At 41.1% G+C, this 24,110-nt stretch overlaps 1 protein-coding gene across 4 annotated transcripts in view; it reads right to left on the bottom strand.

Moving 5' to 3' along the window:
* Aftph (aftiphilin) overlaps positions 1–9,589 on the bottom strand; it is a 59,690-nt gene extending 50,101 nt beyond the window's left edge. For 2 of the 4 annotated variants that reach the window (XM_028776960.1, XM_028776982.1), the window contains exon 1: positions 8,950–9,197. The gene's annotated coding sequence lies outside the window, so the exon portion shown is untranslated. Of the gene's footprint in view, positions 1–4,241; positions 4,326–8,949; positions 9,198–9,525 lie in introns of those variants that run through there. The other 2 variants (XM_028776975.1, XM_028776967.1) reach the window with 2 other exon arrangements.
* Between the last annotated feature and the right edge of the window lie 14,521 nt (positions 9,590–24,110).

Raw genomic sequence — 24,110 nt, 5'->3', positions numbered from 1 at the left:
GAAGGGGAAGGGGAAGGGGAAGGGGAAGGGGAAGGGGAAGGGGAAGGAATTTCATTTGATTCAAACACAAGAAACTGAAGGAAATCCAAATGTTAACAGCTTTCTCTTGGAAGCAAAACAGCCAGTGAAGAGGACAAGTGGTCAGGTGCTTGCTGCATAAGCATGAGAACCTGAGTTTGGAGCTAGATTAAAATGACTCTAACCCCAGCCCAGAGGAGCGGCTTGCTGGCCAGTCAATCTAGCCAATTCAGTGAGCTCCAGGTTCCCTGAGAGATTTTGCCTCAAGGAGGAAAAAAGGTGAACCAGGAAGATACAACTTGATGTTACCCTCTGGCCTCACACACATACAATTGCCAGGGGACATCGCCCTTATTCCTTCCTTCTTCTACCTAGTCTTTAGTCTTAATTCAAATCAGACACTAAACAGATAAATTCCTTCCATAGGAAGCATACCTACTTTTCCATAGTTTTCTATAATTTCATAATTTTAAGAACCAGAAAAACAACATGGAATTAATCATTAATAATGATTTCAACAACCTGGCATGTCTGTTCCAGGGGTCTATCAACCAGCGTTCATCTCACCACCCTGAGTATTAGAAAACCTTGATTCTCTGAAAAAAGCTTGAAAGTGCTGGAAGAAGTGAGTCAGGCTTTAAGCAGAAGCAAGAGGGTAGCAGGCTTGATTATTGCTGGTATAACAGCTTTAATTACATTAATTGCTAGCACCACTGCTTCTGCAATAGCACTGACACAAGGAGTTAAGACAACTATTTTTGTTAACCATCTAGCAAAAACATGTTACTAATATACTGAGTATACAAAAGGATTTATATAGGTATCTGGAACAATGAATGATGCTCTATAACCCATTCAAATTACCTGAAGAAGGTTCAGGGTTCAAGAGTTAGGAGCCATCCCAAGTGTCATGACAAATATCATTGGAGTAGTGTTACTTTTGAAATTCACAATGATTGTCATTATAATTAGAAAAAAGTTTAAAGACACCTGTAGGATATTTGGCATAATCCTAACATCTCTCTGGGTGTGTTAACTTTGCATAGTGAGGTTATGAATTTAAAGAATGCTGCTCTGTTGACCTTTGATGCTGCAGATAATGCCAATAAAATTATCCATGGCCTGAGCTCAGTATTTCCATTTTGGACAAACCTCAGGAATGGCATATATAGCTTGATCAGGCTAGCCCTTCTTGTCCTGGGAATACTTTTATTCCTACCCATCGTGTTGAAGCTTATCTTTAACAACATCAACATGTTGGCAGCCAAAGTACATGGCTTAAACCTAAAAATGGACCCCCAAACAGAGTTATTAAATTAACAGGCTGGCAAGCCAAGGACTGGTAAGATTCTGCACAGAGCCTTACCAACCTAAGACATAAGTGCATTGCCTTTGATAATGCATATTCCATGATGGGTAAAGAAGGCATTCTTGTCAGAATGACCTAAGACAGGCTCAGTCTTGTTAAAATGAATTAAAAAAGGAGGAGAGGTGGAGAGCCTTTGGGGCTGCTTGGCAAGAAGCTGACATGGTCCAAGGACAAGGAAAGGGGCTGCTTGACAGGAATATGACATTGGCCAAGAACAAGGAAGTAGACTTCAAGCAGGAATCTGACATTAGGCTAGAACAAAGAAGTAATTTCAGGTAGGAGTCTAAATCGTAGGCTACAACAAAGAAGTAATCTCAGGCAGGAATCTAAATATTAGGCCAGAACAAAGAAGTAATTTCAGACAGGAATCTAAACTTTAGGCAAGAACAAGGAAGTAGGCTTCAGACATGAAAATGACATTGGGCTAGGATAGGGAAGCAGACTCAGATACTTTGGTCATCCTGCTAAGCCTTTAGAAACCATGATCACAGGAGTGTTCACGTAACTGGGTTTAATGACTTGCTCTTTCTTTTGACTATTTGTGTTTATTGTCTTGCTTGTTCCTTGACTATTGGCATCTATTGTATTGCTAGACCCTCAGCCTAGAACTGACCTTAATACATGCATGTAATCAAAATGGTATAAAAGCATAAAGGAGGAGGGGGGATGAGATGAGGGTTCCAGGGAGGGGAAATGGAATGACATCTGTATTGTAAATAAGTAAAATATCCAATTTAAAAAAAAAAAGACTACTACTTTAAGGACAGACAGCTAAATGGAAAATAAAAATGCCTTTACCAGCTATATATCTGACAGGACCTAGCAGCTAGAATATTAAAAGAGCTAAAACAAAAAATCTGAACGCTAAGAAGTGTTAAATTAAAATTGGTACATGTGCCAGAAAAAAAAAATAATGATTTCAACAAATTAGCTGTATACTTTTGGATGAACTGGGGAAGAATTTGAATATAGCCTTGAAAATTAGTTTAAGTGACTTGGCAAAGCAAAACAATCTAAACGGTATGTACAAATTTCCATTTTGGTGGGCCAGAAGATAGCTCGGTAGATAAAGGGGTTGTTGTCCAAGTCTGGTGACCTGATTTGATTCCCAGAACCCATGTAAAGGAGGAAGAAGAAAACTCGACTCCAAAAAGTTATCTTCTGACCTCTAAGCAAGCATGATGGTATGCTTGCCTACACTCCCCCCCACAACAATACATTTAAAAGGCTTTTTTCCTTTTAGTAAAAAGTACGCATATAAATATATGTGTAAATATATATGTGGGAAATATATTAGTTACTAACAGTAGGAGACCAGGTGCTAAGTATGATGGCACAAACCTATAAATCCCTTTACTAGAGAGGGTGAGGAAGGAGAACTGTCACAAGTTTGAGGCGACCCTGGATTACATAGTAAGTACCAAGCCATCCCTTTCTCTTTACAGTAAAACCCTATTTCAAAAATCCAAACCAAAGCAAAACTGTAAGAGATCAATTTTTTGGATCTTTCTGTCTTTTTGTTTTTTGAAAAAAATGTGGACATTTTTTGGCTTATCTATCTGATATAATTCTCTTGTATGCTTTAAGCATAAAAAAATATAACCACTGACTACCCACAGAGTATCTACCATACACAAAACTGCTAGAACAGAGTAAAGAGAGTAATACCTTAATGAAACTTAACACTAATAAGGGGGAATTAATATAAGAAGGGCTAAACAGTAAAACAGTGTGTGTGTGTTAACAGAAATAGTGTTTTGTTTTTTTTTTCTTCTTCTCTTTGAGACAGGATCTTTCTATGTAACCTTGGATAGCCTGGAACCCTATACATACTGGCTGGCCTCAAACCTCTGAATGCTGAGATTAAAGGTGTATAGTACCATGTCCAGGTAAGAAAGATTCTGGAGGGTTTAACAGAGAAGATAGCTGGCACCAAGGATAATACATGGAGGCACTGTCCAAGCACAGTAAGACATGTAAAAGAATTTGACTAAACCTACTCCCATCTTGGGACCAGCCTCCATCTTAAAAGAAAAAGAAGCTGAGAATTTGGCCTACAGCAGAACCCAAGCTATACCCAAGTACCAAAAAGAACCCCATACCCCAAAGTTACTCCCTAGCACTTCTGAGCAACAGTCAATCAAAGATTAGTCTGACTCTTTCAGATGTACTTTCAGACTGTTTACGATTGTTTGTGGTTTTGCTTCAAAGCACCTACCTGTTGGATTAAACTTAAATTCCCTTGCTTGCTTGCCATTCCCTATAAAACCTTATCCTGATGAGGGCTCAGGATTGCACCCTCCCATTCTGCTGCCTCAGAGATGGTGGTGTGGCCTAAGCTTGAGCTTGAATAAAGAGACCCTAGTGTGATTATGCTGGAATCAGCTCCTTGGTGGTCTTTTGGGGTTCACGAACACTTCTTGGCACAACAATTAGAATGTAGAGTAGATGAAGTATAAGAATAGGCTAGGACACTGGCTGTACAGACTTTAGTTTTTAAAGAGGACTGCCATGACAACTTCTTCACATTTAGGAATGGGGAGATTAAAAATTTCAACTCAATACTGTCCCACCACTTCTCACTTACCCTTACTACTGGTCCTGGCCACTATGCCTTGAGCTGCTTCACTGCACCCAGCTCCTCAATGAATACTTCTGCTTTAACTTTTGCATTCTTATGGTCTATTTTCTATACAAGCTTGTACATGCATCCTTTTGTTTGAAGGTAGATTTGTGTAGGAGTGTGTATGCGTACACTCATGTAAGAGATTGACTCTATACACTGTACATGCTTAAGGACAGACTCTATCACTGAGTTGGACTCTCAGCCCTAACATATCCTTTTAGAACATACATGGAGGAGGGTGGAGAGTTGGCTCAGGCAACTCTTCTGTTGCTCTTGCAGGGGACCTGGGTTCTATTCTTGGCACCCACATGATGGCTTATCACCATCCATAATTCCATTTGTAGGGAGTCTGACACCTTCTTCTGGCATCTTTGGGTACCAGGCACACAACCTACACTTATAGAAATAAAAGAAAACAAAACACATGTTATCTGACATCTTCCCTTGGAAACCTTGGGAAGTGATGGCTTCCCACTACACACAGTATGTTTATAAAGGGTTTCCAATGCTGCCCACCCATCCTCTATCTCTGATCTGACTTCCTATTAGTTCTCCTGCCTGCTGCTCTAGACAAACTGTACTCATCTGGTTTACTACTCTATGCACACTTTTGTCCCTACCATTCTTTCCTCCTAGTTCTCTTTGTGTAGGCCTTAAGCATTCAACCCCACCATACATTAAACCACAAGGCTCATCAATATCCAATTGCCACCCAGTCTATGATTTAAAGTAAAAAGTAACAGTCCTTTATCTCCCAAACCAACTTTGTCTTCATGTCTGCTACCTTACTGTTGTTTTATCTGCCTGTCCCAAACACAAGCATATATACACACACATATACATGCAAGAAACCAAAGCAGTTTTATAACTGCTTGCCATTTCAGTATCCCCTACAACTAGACAAGGGCCTGACAGAGAATAGGTATTTGATGACTACTTTAAGAATATGTGCTGGGCAGTGGTGGCACATGCCTTTAATCCCAGCACTTGGGAGGCAGAGGCAGGCGGATTTCTGAGTTCGAGGCCAGCCTGGTTTACAGAGTGAGTTCCAGGACAGCCAGGGCTACACAGAGAAACCCTGTCTTGAAAAACAAAAACAACAATAACAACAACAACAATAACAACAACAACAACAAAACAGTATGTGAAGAGCCTCAGCAGATACTCAGCTGAAACTATTTACAATATGCTGTATCTATAAAAAAAGAATCAAAAGGAGGAAATTTACCTAATTTACCATGTGATTTTCCTCTGAGAATAATTCACTACTAGAGTGCTTGAAATTAAGTTCTGAACATACAGATACTTGGTTTCTTAGTGATTTATCTTTGAAAGGCTTGTCTTTATCAAAGTTACTTGTAATAGGAGTGGTAGTGGTCAGGAGAATAAGATGGAATAGTGTATCTGCTTTTCTCCTCTTTGTACTTCTCAAGAACTCTTTCTAGTCAACAGTTTCTGACCTGTCTTTCTCAGGGAATTTGTCTAACCTACTGACCAATGAACCCCTAATCCCAGGGTAAATCCAGAAACATAAACCACAAGTGTCATAAAGGGCTGTTGAGATGTTTGGCAGCAATTTTAGATGAGGTCCTAGGCAAAAGAAGTTAATGCAAAAAAAAAAAAAACTGGAAAAGCTTTAGTTGAAGCATTTTAGAGTTATTAAGTTTCTGTACTTTAAGATGAAATCAATGCAATAACATTGTTATTCTATTCTCTCCTGCAACCCTGCTAAAAAGAAAAAGTGACACTTTGTTTTGAAGTGAAATATTTAAACTTTTAATTTTTCTTTAAAGGCTGTTAAGCAATAAAAGTGTGGGGGGAAGCCCACTATTCATCTGTTAACATGTATCTTATTCTAACTTTCTCTTACTCTAAGTATGCTTCAAACAGTAAAGATCCATTTGAGAAGTCACAACAGGTTCTTTCCAGATCCTTTAGCACTCTCCAGTTCTCCAAGGCTAACTTTTATATACTTACTTGGTGTTTATTATTCCACTTCTTTTTGTACAATGCTGGATGGAACTCAGGATGTTACTCATGCCAAACAAGACTTCTACCACTGAGCAGAACACCCCCAGCCCACGAATTTATATTTGTGATACATGCTTCATGAGCCTGAGAAAAAGAGTGGTATAGTTCTGCATTAAAAAAACAAAAACAAAAACTATGCTGGGCAGTGGTGGTGCACACCTTTAATCCCAGCACTTGGGAGAAAGAGGCAGGCAAATTTCTGAGTTCGAGGCTAGCCTGGTCTACAGAGTGAGTTCCAGGACAGCCAGGGCTATACAGAGAAACTCTGTCTCGAAAAACAACAACAACAACAAGCCAACATAAATGTTATATCTTGCCTTGTCACTTACCAGCTGATTTACCTTATGAAAATTATCTTTGTGTCTCAGTTTCCTTGGGGAAAAAATTGAGGTTAGCACTCTACATACTACCTATAGGGTTACTGTAAGGATTAAATAATATATTCACAGAAAGAATTTCAATTTTAAACTACATGTATTTATTTATGTATGCATGCACATGGTAGTCAGGAGGACACCCTGCAGGAGTTGGTTCTCTCCTCCTACCATATGGGTCTTGGGGATCAAAGTCAAGTCACACTAGCTTTGGCAGCAAATTTTAACTCACTGAACCATCTCACTGAGTCATGAAAACATTTTAAAAAGTATCTTGTTGGGCTAGGGACTGGACTCACTGTTACAGTGCCTGCCTAGAATGCATAGGGCCCTGGATTCACGCCTCAGCAACACAAAACAAACAGAAAAGGGCATGGATGTAGCTCATGGAAAGCAGTATGTATCAGTATTAGCAATTATTATGGAAAACTCCAAAAGGATTTATGATTGTGTATGCACATAACATGCATATACTAAATTAGAAAAATTAATTACCAAAATGTCATACATAAAATTCATAGTTGCTGAATATTTTCAAAGTCACATTAAAAATCAACAACAACAAAAATGAAGTTTAGGCTATGAAGTCTTTCTGACCTACATAATAAGGAAGTGAAAGTGCTTAAAGAGAAAAGGCTTTTATTTTTATAATTTACAAATTGATGGAAGCTGGACATGGCAGCATACACCTGTAATCCAAGCACTTGAGATGCACAGCCAGAAGGATTACAAATTTGAAGGCAGCCTCAGCTACGTATGAGCTACATGAAACTCTGCCTCAAAAATTAAAAACAAATTGTCAGTAACATTAAATTGGAATATAAACATTTAATTTAGATAGTTATTGATAGAGTATCTAAATATATAAGAGACTGCTATGAGACTTGAGGGGAAGGCCTGTCAATTCCTCAGTGAGATGCTATTTAATGAATTCCTTGTCTGTTAGAGTTCACAAAAAAATAAACCACCAGTACTCAAATTTCACTGCTTTTTGCATCTAGCTTTTTATTAACTATAAGCAGAAGAGCTTAAAAATAATTTCTAAATAATGTTTTATAATAGAAGATTATGAGATTTTCATAGACAATTAAATTCTGCAAAATTTATCAGTGTCATTATGGATATATCTTTGCTTGACATGGGATTATTTTCATTACAGCTTCTAGGTCAAAAGATCAGATAACATTAAACTCAAGTGTCCTATGTATTTCAAATCTTACTAAATTTTTTTCAGGAGCTTTTTAATGTTTTAAAAATATATCTCTAAACATCAATAGATAAATCTGATACATACACCATATCTAGTAAGAATCTAGTAAGTGCTATTTACTAAACTAGAAATTATGATACTGGATCTAACTTTTTATTCATGTGAGATATATCCATGAATAAGGCTACAATAAGTACTTTGTTTTAACAAATACACTTCTGGAGAGTGTTAAAAATGATTACTACAAATGCCAACGTTTAGAAACTTATAAAATGTAGGTAAACTAGGCTGCTTATATTAACGAATTAGAGTTGAAGCATAGTTCCCCCTAGAGTTTAGCATATATTTCTCTAATAGTGCAACAAATGTAAAATCTGATTTAAACTGTTCCACAGCCCCTATTCCCACCACTCTCCTTCCCCAAATAAACAAAAACCCACCTTAGAGTATAAGGTTGTACTTCGTGGAAGATACTTATGCCCTTAAGTTTGAATAAAGTTTTACTTCTCTTAGTGAGAACTCGGAAACAGAACCATCGCTCCTTTGACGCTCCCTGCCCCCTCCCCGTTAATATTTACATGTATGAGTCAGTTCTTTCCTCAACCGCAACAGATTCAGAGGGACATCACACCATAACTTGAATAAACCAACAAGGTGGGGGCGGTGGGAGGCACAACTAGCCTCAGTTTCCAAAGGGGAAAAAGAACCCACCACCGTTCAGTTCACCCTCTGTCCCTGGTGCCCCGCAGCACCTGCCAAGTCGGGCGCTTAAAGAATAATGGCTCAACTTTCGGGCGCAATGAGGGAGAAGACGCAGGTGATTTCCTGAGGAGTACCGAAAAGGTCCTCTCCATAAGGGACACAGCTCAGGGCCGTCTCTGCCCGTTGGCGCATTCAGAGACCCTCCGAGGCGATACAGTCCTGCAGCAGCCGGCCTCGGGCCTCCGCGAGGCAGACAGTGTTTACACCTGTCACGAGGGAGGTGGGAGAAGGAGGAAGCCGGAGCAGAGCCCCAAACTTCTGCACATCGGCCGGGAGGGAACCCCGGCGCGCAGCTCGGGGCAGGTGGACGGCGAGGGGCAGGGCGGGCCACGGCGGCCGGGAGAGCACGGCTGGCTCTCCTCGGCCGAGCCCGGGATGCCGAGAGCCGTGCCACTCTGCTTCAGGCTCTGCCAGCGGCGTTCCGCACCCGCGGAGAAGAGCAGAGCCCGCGCCGGAGCTCGCAGGCCCGCACCCGGGCCGACGCGGGCAGGTGCTCCAGGCCGGGGCGACTAGCTGGGCCGGGTCCTCCGCACCCCGCGAGCGCGGCGGCAGCACTCACCTGGCTCGTCCCGGACGGCCGCGATGGGCATGGCTTGGCGGCCCGGGGAGGAACTGGCTCCCCGGGGAAGGACCGGTTACTCGGACGCTGACCTGGTGAGGGCGGAAGGGGAGCTGCTCCCAGCCCTGTCAGCGCCGCGGCGCCATGGACGCCCACCCGGAGTTTCAGCGCTGCCGCGGGACCCCCATCCCACTACCCTCCGCCCTCTTCCGCCGCCGCCGCCTCCGCCTCCTCCTCCTCCACGGAGACCCCCGCCCACTCCACACACTCTCCCATCATGCAGCGGGGAACCGCTGCTGTCGGTACGTCACTTCCGGGCGCAGGTGGCTAGGTCGGGGCCGGGCGCTGGTGGGTGCCGGGGTGGGGGAGGACACTCCGGGGGAATTAGTGTCACAGAATTCTTACTTCTGCGCAGGCGCCGTCGTGTGGAACGACGTTCGCCATTTTGGGTGCGGGCAAACTCTTTTTTTCCGTACTCACAGACGTGTGGGCTGGGGACGTCCTCCCTCCCCGCCCGACCCTCTGAGGCAGCGCTCCGGGCCACGGACCCGAGCTCCTCTCAGCCCATTACTTTACCGTTGAGCTTGGAGCCGGTTAAGTTTCACCTTGGAATGAAACTGCAGACGTATGGAAATACGGAACCAGATCGCTACTGAAAAACCGGCTGGACAACATTCAGCAGCTCGTCCTTTTGCCCGGAAAAATAGACTTTCATTCCCTTCCTCTTTTTATATAAGCCAACAAAAGAGGAAGCTGTTATTTAACAAACGAGAAGTGATTGTTCTACTTAAGACGAGAAGTCAGCAAACTGACAAATGGTCTTCGACAAAATCAGTCCAGAATTGTGTTGGTGTTGGAGAAGATAATCGTTTTCATCTTTCAAATCAACTTGTGCGTTTGAGCGATTCTATACAATAAAGATCATAAGAGAGTTTTGTTTCCATCCGTTCCTGAGCAGTTGGGTGTTTTTGTTTTATAACCTTTCCCCGTCCTTTATTATGACTCTGTTAGAACCCATTCCACTGTAAAACTCACCAGACTACAAGGCTGCAGGCTTATTATTCCTGTCTCAGAGGATGAACCCTGGACTCTACCCTACAAACCATGAGCCCTGCCGGGTCCTCTTTCTGCCCACGCTGAATTATTTAAAATAGTTCCAAAACCGCAAAGCTCAGCAGTAACCCAAAGAAACAAGGACTGAAAACACCCATCATCACAGAGAACTGTCCACCCCTTTGGAGGAAGTATACACGTCGGGAAAGATAAGGACAATAGCAATTCATCATGGTTTATCCCGCCTCTGCAATATTCTAGACAAATTAACTTGAAGAACTAAAATAGACCCTCATTTGTCTTCTCACAATTCAGTCATTGCTAGATAAGGGAGACTGCATTACTGCTTTGTGGTTATGCTGAATGTTTTGTTATTGCCCAGTCACTGAAGTGAGAAAAATCTATATAGCTTGTCAAATTTATTCCTTTTGTATTTCGCCCCCTGCTGGTGTAGCTCTTGTGCAAATTAAAAAAAAAAGTATGTCACTGTAAAACAAGTTTATTGTCTGAGAATGAAAGTCAAAAAAAAAAAAAAGAAGAAGAAGAAGGAAGGAAAGAAAAGAAAAAAACCTGTGTTGTAAAACTGAAAATGAATCGATTTCAGACGAATATATGTTTGTTTTCACGTGCTAAATCTACTGAATAAGATCCGAAGAAAACGTTTGAATGATGAATTTCAAATAATTTAAACCAATAGTGATTTAATAGCTTAAAATAGTGATTCTAAACATTAAAAGGAAACTGTGCAGTTTGGGAAAATATCTTCCTGATTTCACAGATTATATGATTACCAAATGATTATTTTTGTTAGGTAAGTAAAGAAGCTAACTCTGTTTACTTTTTCTTTTTTTTTTTTAATCCATAGAAGCTATTTGATCAAATGAGTTGGGACAATCAACCTATCAGTAATTGGATATTCTTTATATGTGATTCCCAAGACAGCCTTCTAATGCTTAGACATTATATTACAAAAAGAATTCAGCTGAACTCTTTTTTTTTTTAAGATGGCAAGTCTTGTGAGAATATTCTTCTAAAAATTCATTGCATTTGAAGACAGTAGCAATATTTTTGGTTATCTTTTAAAACACATGATGATCATATTATCTGACATTTAGCATCAAGAAAAGAAAAAAGCCTGGCCATTTATTTCTAGTTTTTTCTCCTAATCAGACCTGTTATACCCTTTTTAGTCAAATGTTACGTTGTAGTACTATTGTTAACCTCTTAGTCACTCAAATTTCTTTGAACACTAAAAGCTCTTTCAAGGAGGGGGCTCTATGAATCATACCTCAAGTAGAGAAACCTGCATCACACACACAACAGGGGGAGAAACCCTGGTTTTCTACTTTTTATTTTGAACCAGAGTCTCCTGTAACCCAGGCTAGTCTTCAACTTGTTAACTAAAGAGGATCTTGAACTCCTGATCCCCTATCTCCACCACCCAAGTGCTGTGATTATAGGTGTATGTCATCACCATGCCCAACTGCATTTAAACTTAATGAAGTAAATGAAATATCTCTACAATAAAAACTTTAAGACCCGGCCAGGCACCGGTGGCTCACACCTTTAATCCCAGCACTTGGGAGGCAGAGGCAGGTGGATCTCTGAGTTCCAGGCCAGCCTGGTCTGCAGAGTGAGTTCCAGGACAGCCAGGGCTACACAGAGAAACCCTGTCTCGAAAAAACAAACAAACAAACAAACAAACAAACAAACAAACAGACAAAAAACTTTAAGACCCCAAAGAAAGAAACAGGAGGAGACTCGGAAAGATAAAAAGCTCATGAGCTGGAAGAGTTACTTAAGGAGTTTCACCCTATTGTTGTACCTCAGGGATTTACCAAGCTTGCTTTAGTGTCTGAAATCCACTCCCTGTTCCTTCCACTCTAAGGGTGCTGTCATAGCTGTCCCTCCTCTAAGTATTCACTGATAACAGAGCCTGTCTGAATACTCTAACCACATCACTCCTCTTCCCTCCCAGAGCTGATAGTGACCCTCTTACTTCTGCACTTAAGGCTGGGATGCCTGCATTCTCTGTTGTCAGATAGAGAAACAGATTGGACAAAGAATTATCTTTGAGATGGAATAGACCAGGTCTGAACCTCAGCAACAGTACAGAATCTTACTAAGAACTTTCCTTATACCTGCAAGCATCAAAGAAGGGGCCCTGCCTCACAGACCAGAGGAGATGCACATTAAAATGTATGTAAACTATCCCAACAATGCTAAGAATCTGTCCCATAATGTAAACCTTATTATCATATCTTCCCCAAGACTAGTGGCTTTCAGTTCTCCACCATTACTCCTTAACTGGTGACATTGAGCAATGTCTGAAGATATTTTGGTTATTACAATTGAGGTAGAAGTGGGAGCTAACAGGCAGAAGCTCGGGATCTATTGAAACTCCCTACAATGCAGAAGAAGATGCCAATCTCAATAGCAAAGAGCTATCCAGAACGTCAGTCATGCCAACTTTGAGAAATCTTGCCCTAGAGCATCCTCGGGCTGCTGATATTGCCTCCACTAATTCAGACCACGAACACTGCTAATTCTGGGGTCCTTAACCCACTTACTAAAGGAACTTGGACAATTGAGGAAGTCTGAATATGTGCTAACATTAAATACAGCCTTAAGAATGTATTGTTAATTTTTAGGTATACTAATAAAATCATGGATTTGTACAATGATAAACCACCATTTTTAGGTGTTTGAAATGTATAATTCAGTTTTAAATGGCTCAGGGAAAGAGATTCCATGCATACACAGCAATAAAATGAATATAGTAAAATGATAGCTACCATTGCTTGACTCTGGGTGGTAAATATACCAGTGCTCGTTGTACTCTGCTTTCCATTTTCGTGCCATTTAGAATATTTTTGTAATGAAAAAAAAAGGCTTCTGAAATACCTGAGTGTACAGATGAACTGTGGATTTATTTGCAAATCATTACATTCCCTAGACAATCACTCTCAACCATGCTCCTCTCACCTGGAGCAGACCTTTTAAATGGTGATCTTGAAACACATTTTAAAGATGTAGAAAAGAAAAAAAATGATGACTGTAACTCCTGAGTCAATTGTAATTAGTTTAGACTGTCTAATGTGCACAAATACAGTGGGATTCCAACTCTGCTCGGCGAGGAGCAGTGCTAATGCACTGTTCTCAGAAGGACCGCAGGACTCATCACGAGAAGCAAACCACTTAAGTGGCAGCAAAAGTCAGACTTCCTGTATCTAAGTGACACAGGTGCTGCATGGACTTCCTGTATCCAGATGACACAAATGCTGCAAAAGAAACCAGGGAAGCAATCCCATTTACAACACACACACACACACACACCACCACACATGTACCACACATGCACCACACACGCATCACACACACCATACACACACCCCCCCCCAATACACACACATACACAGGAATAAATATAGTGTCTTTCATTATGAATAAATACCTTTACGTTGAAAACTTTAAGACACTGAAGAGAGATAGCAGAAGACATTAGAAGATAGGCCTCCAATACTCATGAATCGGAAGAACTAATATTATAAAAATGTCCTTCCTATGCAAAAGAATCTGTAGATTTAATGTGGTTCCAATCAAAATTCTAGAACCATTCTTTAAAGACATGGGGAAAAACAATCTTAAAACATATGGAAGCACAAAAAAACAAGAACTCCTCAACAAAAATAATACTGCACATGATATTGTTATACCTGATTTCAAGTTATAATACAGAGCCATACTAGAAACATTATGGTACTGACACAAATCAGATATATACTTATAAAGTGGAATAATGGACACATGTAAATGCATGGAACCACAGATACCTGATTTTTAACTAATATTCTAAAAGTAACAATTACAAAAAGACAGTATCTTCAAGAAATGGCTCCGAGAAACCTGTATATCAGCATGTAAAAGAATGTAACTAAATCCTTCTCTCTCACCCTGCAAAAAACTCTGAATGAATCAAGGACCCTAACATCGTACCTGATACTCTGAAGCCTGAAGGGAAAATTAGGGAGTACACTTCAACGTATAGGAAAGGATTTTCTGAATAGGACTATGATCACTCAGGAAACAAGACCAACACTTGAAAAAGAGATCTCATGAAACAAAAGAACTCTGTACAGCAAGAAAACAGTCAAGTAAATCAGCAACCTAAATAACAGTCAAAAATTTTGGCCAGCTATACATCTGAGAGATTAGTACCTAGAACATCCAAAGAAGTAAAACACCGCAATATCAAGGCTTGAGAGATGACTTAGTGGTTATTCCAGATGACCGGAGTTCAGCTCTCAGTTCCCACACTGGACGGCTCACAGTTACCCGTAACTGCAGCTCCAGGGGATCTGAAACCCTCTTCTGGCTTCCAGAAAACCTATACATAATGATACACATGTAGTTCACACACACACACACACACACACACACACACACACACACACACACACATCAGTTCGCATCTGCCCTGCCACTGGGCATGGCCCCTTGGGGAGGCAGAACTATGCTCATCCCATGCTGCTCTGCGGGTGGGATCAGCACAGTCTGAGATGTGGAAAAGCTGGAGCTGGGTCGGGGGTCCCTGGGCCTGCGATGAGGCCTGAGGCTGTGGAGTTCTCAGACTCTTGGATATCTAGGCACCACTGGGAGTTGCAGAAGAGCCGAGAATGGAGTTGTGGGCCCACAGGCTGGGGACAGCATCTAGCCCAGGACTGGGGAAAGGGGAGCATGGTTTATCTCAGTGGTTATTGTCCTTAGCTTGGCCGATGCAGTCTAGAAGTCCAGAGAGGCCTTCTATGGGAGAATTAAGCGGCTCCGTAGTCAGAATGTCTTTCCTGGCAGATCTTGATGAAAGAGGCAGTCATGGTTCTAAACTGTTTATTGGCTATTCAAGGTGGAAATGGATGCATACTGAACCATAGTCACTTCTCAGGGTGGAGCTGAAATTAAATACCTTTTGTGGGTAGGAATGTCTGAGAAGGAAAGATTGTCGGCTAAGCCTTTAGGGCCTCTAGATAGGTACCTCATTAGGATGGAGAACTCTGTTCTGGGCCTATGTGACCACGATTCCTTATATGAGGAGTGTGGCGTGTGTTCCAGGCCAGGAATCTGGCAGGGAGCAGGGAGTCACCTAAGTCCAGGTGTGTGCCCATCAAGTCTCCAGTCTCAACCTGCTCTACCCACCAAGCTTCCTGACGTGGTTTTACCATCACACACACACACACACACACACACACACACACACTCATGGACGCACACACACACAAAAATTCAAAAGCTCCCCCAAACCTAAACAAACAACCCAACTAAAAATTAGTTATAGAAATGAATAGAGAGTTCTCAAAAGAGGAAATATAAATGGCTAGTAAATACTTTTTAAAAGTGTTCAATAAACACCCTTATCCATCAGGGAAATGCAGATTAAAACCACTTGAGATTCCATATGGCCCAAGTCAGAATGTTCATTTATCAAGAATACAAATGACAGTGAATGCTAGTGTGAATATGAGGAGAGCCTTATACATTGTTGGTGGCAATGCAGGCCAGATACTTTGAAAATCTGTGTTGAAGTTTCTCTAAAAACTAGAACTAGAGCCATCACATGAACCAGCTGTATCACTCCTGCACACATTCTCAAGGGAGTATACATTCAACCACAGAGATATTTGCTCATCTATGTTCATTGTTGCTCTATTCATAATAGGTTGAACACGGAATCAGTCCAGATATCTACCCACTGATGAATGGATAAAGAAAGTGTGTTACTTATGCACAATGTGTTTTTATTTGGTTATAAATAAAACTGAAATTATGAAATCTGGGGGCTGGTATGATGGCTCTGGATAAATGCACTTGCTGTACAACCTGATGGTCTGACTTGGTTCCTGGAACCCACATAAAGGTGGAAGGAGAGCACCCCTAAATCACCCTCTGATCTCCACATGCATGCCATGATACATGTGCCCACACATATAATAATAATAATAATAATAATAATAATAATAATAATATAGGGTTCTCTAGAGTCATAAAACTTAGGGAATGTCTCTATATCATAAAGGAATTTATTGTGATAACTTACAGTCTGTAGTCCAACCCAACAATGGGCAGCTGTGAATGGGAAATCCAAAAATCTAGTAGTTGCTCAGTTCCATGAGTCTAGTTATTTTAGCTGGTCTTCTGTACAAGCTGGAATCCTGAAGAAGTAGATTCCAACAGATGTGCTGGCAAGTAAGTACAAGCAGGAGAGAAGAGTGAGTCTTCCTTCTTCCATTTTCCTTCCTTCAGCAGAAGGTGTGGCCCAGATTAAAGCCACCACACCTGGATCTGGAACATTTTCTGTCCCAGGCTGGCCTTGAACTCAGAGATCTGCTTGCCTCAGTCTCCTGGGATTAAAAGCTCATACTACTTTGTCTGGGCCTAAACTTTTCACAGCCACAATGCCTCAAGATCTTCATGTCAAGATTTGAGTCAGAAGCCTGTGTCTTCCAGCCTCAAGATCTGGATCACAGGTGTGCCCTCCTTTTCTGGATTGTAGTTCCTTCCAGATGTAGTCAAGTTGACAACCAGGAATAGCCATCATAGGGAATGATAGTAAAACACATGTATAATGAGAGAGTGTGTGTGTGTGTAGGGGGGACGGACGGACGGACACTGGAGGTAGAAAGGTTTAAGTATGGAGGGGAGTGGAAGAATACTGCAGATGAGGGAGATGAGGGGCAGGTAGGAAAAAGCCATGTGGAAACCTCATAACCTAATTAAGAATATGATTTAAGAGAAGAGAGATATACTCTGCATGGCTGGATACTGTTGCTCACAAGAACAGTAGTTCCAGATGTGGTATCTCTGTCACTGTTGGTCAGGGAGATCCAACAGGCCACCAGAACAATACAGGCTCTTACTGTAGTCCTCTTGGTTATCCACCAGAACTAGATCATAAAACCCAATTTCTGAAGACACCACCTATCTTGGTTGTTAAGCAGTAAAGAAATCAGACTACGGAGCTGGAAATTCTCTCCTCGCTATCTAGCTATCACAATGCTGGAAGGTGCTATGCAGGCTGCGGGGAAAGGAGAGGCATCAACATCTTACCCACCACGAGCTCTCCAAACTATATTACCAACCTTCCAGGCAAGATGAGCCAACTTGTCCAAAAGTAGTATGACTGTTAGGAGGATAACCAATCACTCTTCACTTGGATCTAAGGTCCACTCTGCAGGAAGGAATCCATGCCTGGTACTGCAAACCCACTCAAAACACTTGACTAGGTAAACCATAGGCCTTACAAAGGAGAAACTTACTGCTGTTAGTTAGCTTGATATAGTATCAAAGTGCCTTCCAAATATCTATATATGTTTTTAATCTTTGGTTTTTAAGAGACAGGGTTGGTTTTTTTTTGTGTGTGTGTGTGTAGACCTGATTGTCCTAGAACCCTCTCTGTAGACCAGGCTGGCCTCGAACTCACAGAGATCTACTTACCTCTGCCTCTCATGTGTTGAGATTAAAGGCATGCACTATCGCCGCCCGGCCCAAATATCTATTTTTATATACAAAGAGAAATGCCCCTCTCACCCTTAGAGAAGCTTCTCTTTGCAGTGAATGGAGGTAAGCGCACAAACTCATGGCTACCCAAGCTGCTAAGAGTACATGATAGAGAGTTGAGTGCTCAATCCTACACAAGACTTTTAGACCTTTCCCTGTAAAGCTTAGGGAACAGCATCACAGAACGGGTAGAAGGAGTGTGAGAGCTGGTATAGGTATGTGATCTCCAGCCCAGCGATGGCCAAAAATCTGATGGCCAATAAGCTGAGGCAGTATTAGAAGGTAGGAGATCTGGCAGATCTACAATATTGCTCTTATAGTCATTGTAGGTCCTGCTCTCCCATCTGCTCTGCTACATTGACAACTTGAAGGTTTTCTTTTAGAGGAAAGATCTGCTCTTTCTCATCTGTTTTGCTGACATCACACATTTGCTGGAAAAGTAACTGAATGGATCAAATGAATGGTATAGAGTTCTGTGCTCCCTCATAGTTATGTAAATAGGCATCATTTTAGAGTTTTAAAAATCGTTAACATTCTTGTCATAATATCACACCCATGAAGGTGTAGTAAATAAAATGGAGCAAATTTTAGAGCACTGGTTTTGTAAAGTATCAACCATAATTCTTTGGAAATTACCCCTTTCCATGATGTTAATGGATTCTTTCTCAACCTGGTAATGGTTCCCCCTTTATGCGATGCCAGAAAGACTTTCATTGTTATTCCAACAATTACTTTCATTTCTGTAGATGTGGAAATGTTGAAAGTGTGGCTTTGAAAATCCATTTAGATAATATTCCCTAGAGTACTTTAACTATTTGAGAAGAATTACATAAGAGGACTCACTTTAGAAGGAGTGAGAGGATAGATACACTCTGCTGTGCTTTTAGTCTTATGAGCTAGTGAAGTTAACACAAACATGTGAGAGAGAATCTGTAAAAACCATCCCTCGGGGAGACCGGGTTGGGGATCCCAGACCTTGAAAGCTCTTCTGGGTGTCACACGATACTTTTGAAATTCCATCAGTTTCAGGCATAGATGATGCTCAAATGGTTATTGAAGGGGTGAGCACATGTGTCAGGAAACCACTAGCTGTGTTCTGTCTGTGTCACCATCTGCGGAAGCATGTCTACCCTGAAAATTCCAAGTACTGATCTTAACACAGGCACACGTTTAAATGAATCCAAGTTAACAACCATATTGTTTAGGTTCTTGGGAGAAAGCAAAGAACTAGGGACTATGAGACACTGACATTAACATGATAAAAATTAAGCACGCATGTTGGTGGGGACAAAGGAACAATCAGTTCACACCAGTGCGGAACAAACCATAGCACTCAGGCTAGAACAGTGTTACTGATGCTCGTCCTTGGCAGTTCCGTCATATAGATAAGCACTTTAGATCTGCAGTCGTGCAGGTTCCAGCTCCTCCAGTCAAGTAGGGCAGCCAGGTCTTTCCTGAGGTTCTGTTTGTTAAAAAGTGTGAGTCCACAAATCTCCGCATGATAGATTGACCACACCTGGACTTCTGAGCCGTCTTTCCATCTAGGTGGAGTAATTTGTTTTGTTGGTCCAGCCACCTCCAAATTCAACCTTGGGGCTACTTCCAGAGTAATTATACTAGAAATTTGAATATGTCATTCATTACTGAAAATAGTTTTGTAGTTTCTCTTACCTTGCCTGTACAATAAAAACTGAATTCTCTTGCTTAGAAACAAGTCTCTTCATAATATTCTATGGGCTTCCTATTGTGCTATTTCAATTACACAGATCTTTCTAAATCAGTGGTTCTTAACCTGAGGGTGTTGGCCTTTTTGGGGGTGGAATATCAGATATTCTTTATATCAAATGCTTATGATTCATAACAGTAGTAAAATTACAACTATGAAGCAGCAATGAAATAATTTTATGGTTGGGGACGTCCCCACAACATGAGGAACTATATTAAAGAGTTGCAGCACTAGGAAGGTCGATAACCACTGCTCTGAACATTTTCTACCTCACATTTCCCCACTTGAGCCCCTCTACCTAGATCCCCTGTTCTTTTATGCCTCGTTAATGACTTCAAATCCTGTAACACTTGCTCACTCATCTCCTCCTTTGAAAGAAATGTTCTGACTCAGTGGTTAAAAAATGTCCTTGTCCTGTGCCAAGAACATACTGCTAACCCTTATCAGGTAGTTAAGGTTCTCGAGATAGCTGATAGCTGTAGAGCTAGGGACTAGGAGTTATTGATGTTATTGTGATCAAAACTACACTCATGTTGGTAAGGACCCACCTCTAAAATCAAACAAAAATAAAAAGAAATTAAGTTGCTAGAGGATATGCATGCATAAATTATTTGCCCAGGTATATTTAAACATAGGTGAAAATGTGAGTTAATTTTATTTATTTAAAGAAGTTTTTTTTTTTTTTTAAGATTGGGTCTAGGTTGGGTCTTATGCCAGGCAGTGGTAGCACATGCCTTTAATCCCAGCACTAGGGAGGCAGAGGCAGGCAGATATCTGAGTTTGAAGTCACCCCGGTCTATAGAACAACTTCCAGGACAGCCAGGCATACACAGAAAACCCTGAAATAAAACCAAAAATAAAATAAAGATTTTTTTTTATGTATCCCAGGCTGGCCTTAAGTTAAATGTGCAATCAAGGGCCGCCTTGAACTTTCTGATCTTTCTGTCTCTGTTTCTTGAGTCTTGATATTATAGGCATGTGTACGCATGTCCTGTTTGTGTGGTGATAGCACTCTACTAACTGAATGACACTCCCCAGTCAAGGCCATTTTTTCAAAATAAAAATATGAACGGGAAATTTTAAATACTAAACTTCAGAGATTGCTAGAAGGAGTGAGAGGTAGGGAGGTTAGGAAAGGAGTTACGGGAATGAAGTTAATTCATGAATTAACCAGTCCCTATCCCTATGTTGAATGTGGGTGAAGGAGGAATGCTAACCATGTCAGCTGTGTCCTGCTGATGGGCATTTGCCAAAGATAGGTAGCTTGTTTCCTCTGGAGACACTTCATTTGGGTCAGGTATTGTGATGTTCTTCCTATTGTGAAATAGTTGAGGGTAGGTTGGGTAGTGAGCACTGTCCTTCCTTTCCATAATGTGAGAGTCTTAAGGGTAGCAAAGATAGGGGGTCTGGACAGATGTCTCAGTACTCAAGGTCACTGACTGCTCTTCCGGAGGACGCAGGTTTGATTCTCAGAACCCATGTCAACAACTGCTCACAACCACATGTAACTACAGTCACAGGTGATCCCAACACCCTCTTCTGGGTTCTGTGGGCATCAGGCACACACATGGTTCACAGACATATACAAACAAACACTTATACACACAAAATAAATTTAAAAATGAAAAAGAAACCAGGTGGTGGTGGCATGCACCTTTAATCTCAACACTAGAAGAGGCAGAGGTAGGCAGATCTCTGAGCTCAAAGGCCAGCCTGGTCTACAGAGTGAGTTCCAGGATAGCCAGCCAGAGAAATCCTTTCTCAAACAAAAAAGAAAAGAAAACAGAACAAAACAATTTTAAAAGTACAGCAAAAATATGTTATTTAAACTCTAAATCTATTCTATTTGTAATCTATCATACCTTAAAACTACTTAGTTAATATAAAAATTAAAAAGTTAAGAAATAGTGGTTTTAGAAATATATTTTAATAAAAAGCAAGTGTCCAACTCCACAATTTCACTACCCCCTTATGGTCAGTTACCAGTGTCAATATCTTGAAAGTATATATAAGCATATATGTGTGGCCACAGATGTTTTGGTCATATAAACACATTTTAACAATACTGTACATATTATTTGATGACCTACATATTTTTAGTTGGCTATATGTTCAGTACATTTTTCCATTTAAGTATACAAAAAGCTATTCTAGTCTTTACAGTGTCTGTGATACATTTTGTAGAATCAAAGTACCTAATTAACTAGTCATTCTCCGCTGGGGTGTGTTAGTGTGTCGACTTCTCCTGGTACAACTTTAAGGGCTTGTTCCACTACTTTCTTTTTTTTTTTTTAAATTTATTTATTTGTTATATGTACACTGTAGTTGTCTTCAGACACCCCACAAGAGGGTATCAGATATCATTACAGATGGTTGTGAGCCACCATGTGGTTGCTGGGATTTGAACTCATGACCTCTGGAAGAGCAATCAGTGCTCTTAACCACTGAGCCATCTCACCAGCCCCGTTCCACTACTTTCTACAGCTACAATCACAAGGCCAAAGTGTGCACACGTTTTGGATGATGCTTATCCCAACTTCTTAAAATTAGATGATACATGCTTATGAATACCAAAGTATGGCTCAAAGCTGAAAAGAGTTCCATTATCCTCAAAAGAGTCACAATGGTTTTTTCATATTATTAATGACCTAACATGCCATAGGCTATACCACTCAAGAAAGGAGTGGTTGCAGCAGGTGCATAGTAAACGAAGAGTTGGAACAGTGAACACAGCATTATTACTTTGTCTGCAGGAGAACTTGGGGTTCTGAACCACGTGAGCCAACCGGGCTCCAGAAGACCACCTTCCACACTTAGCTGCCTTCCCAGAAAAATTTGGTTTCTGAGAAAAGCTTCTCTATGGACAGAAAGTGAGGAGGAGGAAACAAGAACCTGTGGACTGCCTAATATCTACTCTTGCTATAAAGTAGTGGGTTGACATTCTAGTACATATTTTGTAAGTGTGGTCCTCATGAGACAGGTTGCTGAAGCTGTTGTGCCCATTAATCGTTAGCGAACACTAAAAGACCACCAAGGAGCAGATTCTGATGCAATTGCATTAGAGTCTCTTTATTTAAGCTAGCTAGAGCCACACCACCATCTCTGATGCAGCAGGACAGGAAGGTGAAGCCCTGAGCTCTCAGCAGGACAAGCAAGGTTTTATAGGAAATGGCAAGCAAGGGAGGGGATTTCTAGCCTGACATACATCTGATTGGGGGGCTATTATGGAATTTTGTTGCCCTATAAAATAATTGGCTGGTGCTGGGAGTTAAACCATAAACTTAACTTCTGCTTTCTTCCTGATTGGTAGTTGTTAGGAAGTGAAGTGCCAGGGCAGGCTTGTAACCTGGAGGCATAGGTTTTTTGAGGAGTAACCTGGAAACTGGTGCTAGAGAGGTCAACCCAGGTAAAGTTCTCTAAGACGGAGTCTAAACCCAAGCTCTGGTCTCTCAAAGCCCGTTCAGGTGTTCCTGAGAACAGAAATAAGAACTGAGCCCACTTCTGAGGATGAAGGGTGTGAATGAGGTCAGCACAAAACCATCCCACAGATACTAATTCAATGGTGATGTTTTTGTTTTTTAAAGTGAACTTGGTTTTTTACTTTTAAATTATATTTGTTTAGTTCATTTTCAAGACAGGCTTTCACTGTGTAGCCTTGGCTGACCTGAAATTTGCTATGTAGAACAGGCTGGCCTCAAACTCACTGAGCTCTGCCTGCCTTTGCTTCCAGAGTGCTAGGATTAAAGGATTTTGTCATCACTTTGGGTTCCAATGGTGATATTTTATAAGTGCTTCATCTTAGAAGGCAAAGGTACTTACTATCATTGTCTTATCATGCTAGAGGGCTCAGCATGGAAAGGTAAGAAAAAAATCTTTATATGATGATTGGGAGAGAAAACATAGGGGCTGGAGGTATAGTTCAATGGCAGGCTGCTTGCCTAGCATGGTTGAGCCTCAGGGTTTGATCTCTTCTAATACAGCAACAACAACCACAATCACAACAGTGCTATGTAATATATATAGTCAAATAGAGAGTCACAAACTCTCTATGGGTAAGTTACTAGAGCTCATCAAATTTCCTGAATGTAATGAGAAACTGTTATACACAAATTGTTCGTAGCATTTTTAAAAACAAAATCTGGGGCTGAGGAGGTATATTAGTCAGGGTTCTCTAAAGTCACAGAACTTATGGAATGTCTCTATATATTAAGGGAAATTATTAGACTGACTTATAGTCTGTAGTCCAACTAACCCAACAATGGGCAGCTGTAAATGGGAATTCTAAGAATCCAGTAGTTGTTCAGTCCCACGAAGTTAGGTGTTTCAGTTGGTCTTCTGTATAAGCTGGAATCCCGAAGAAGTAGGTTCCAACAGATGTACTGGCAAGAAAGTGCAAGAAGGTAAAGAAGGGTGAGCTTTCCTTCTTCCAATGTATATAGGCCTCCATCAGAAGGTGTGACCCAGATTAAATTATGTACCACCATGCCTGGATTTAGAACTTGCCCTGTTCCAGACTGGCCTTGAACTCAGAGATCTTGTCTCAGTCTCCTGGGATTAAAGGTGTATACTTGCTGTAGTTGATAATTGCTCTAATCTTCCTTCCTGTGGCCCATACATTCCTCAAAACCCACCCAATGCTCTGGATTCTCAAATGAAAGACACACACACACACACACACACACACACACACACACACACACACACAGAGAGAGAGAACCTTATATTTAATATGCCTTAATCAGCTCAATGGTTGGGCCACTACCAAATTTCCACATTGCTAACACCACCCCTCCAATACTCCTGAGTTATTACTTACTAAAATCTATATTTC

The sequence above is a fragment of the Grammomys surdaster genome, unplaced genomic scaffold (assembly GCF_004785775.1).
Source record: "Grammomys surdaster isolate TR1022 unplaced genomic scaffold, NIH_TR_1.0 67, whole genome shotgun sequence".
NCBI lineage: Eukaryota > Metazoa > Chordata > Mammalia > Rodentia > Muridae > Grammomys > Grammomys surdaster.
Note: the sequence above shows the minus strand (reverse complement) of the source record. Positions and strands in the feature narration are given on the sequence as shown.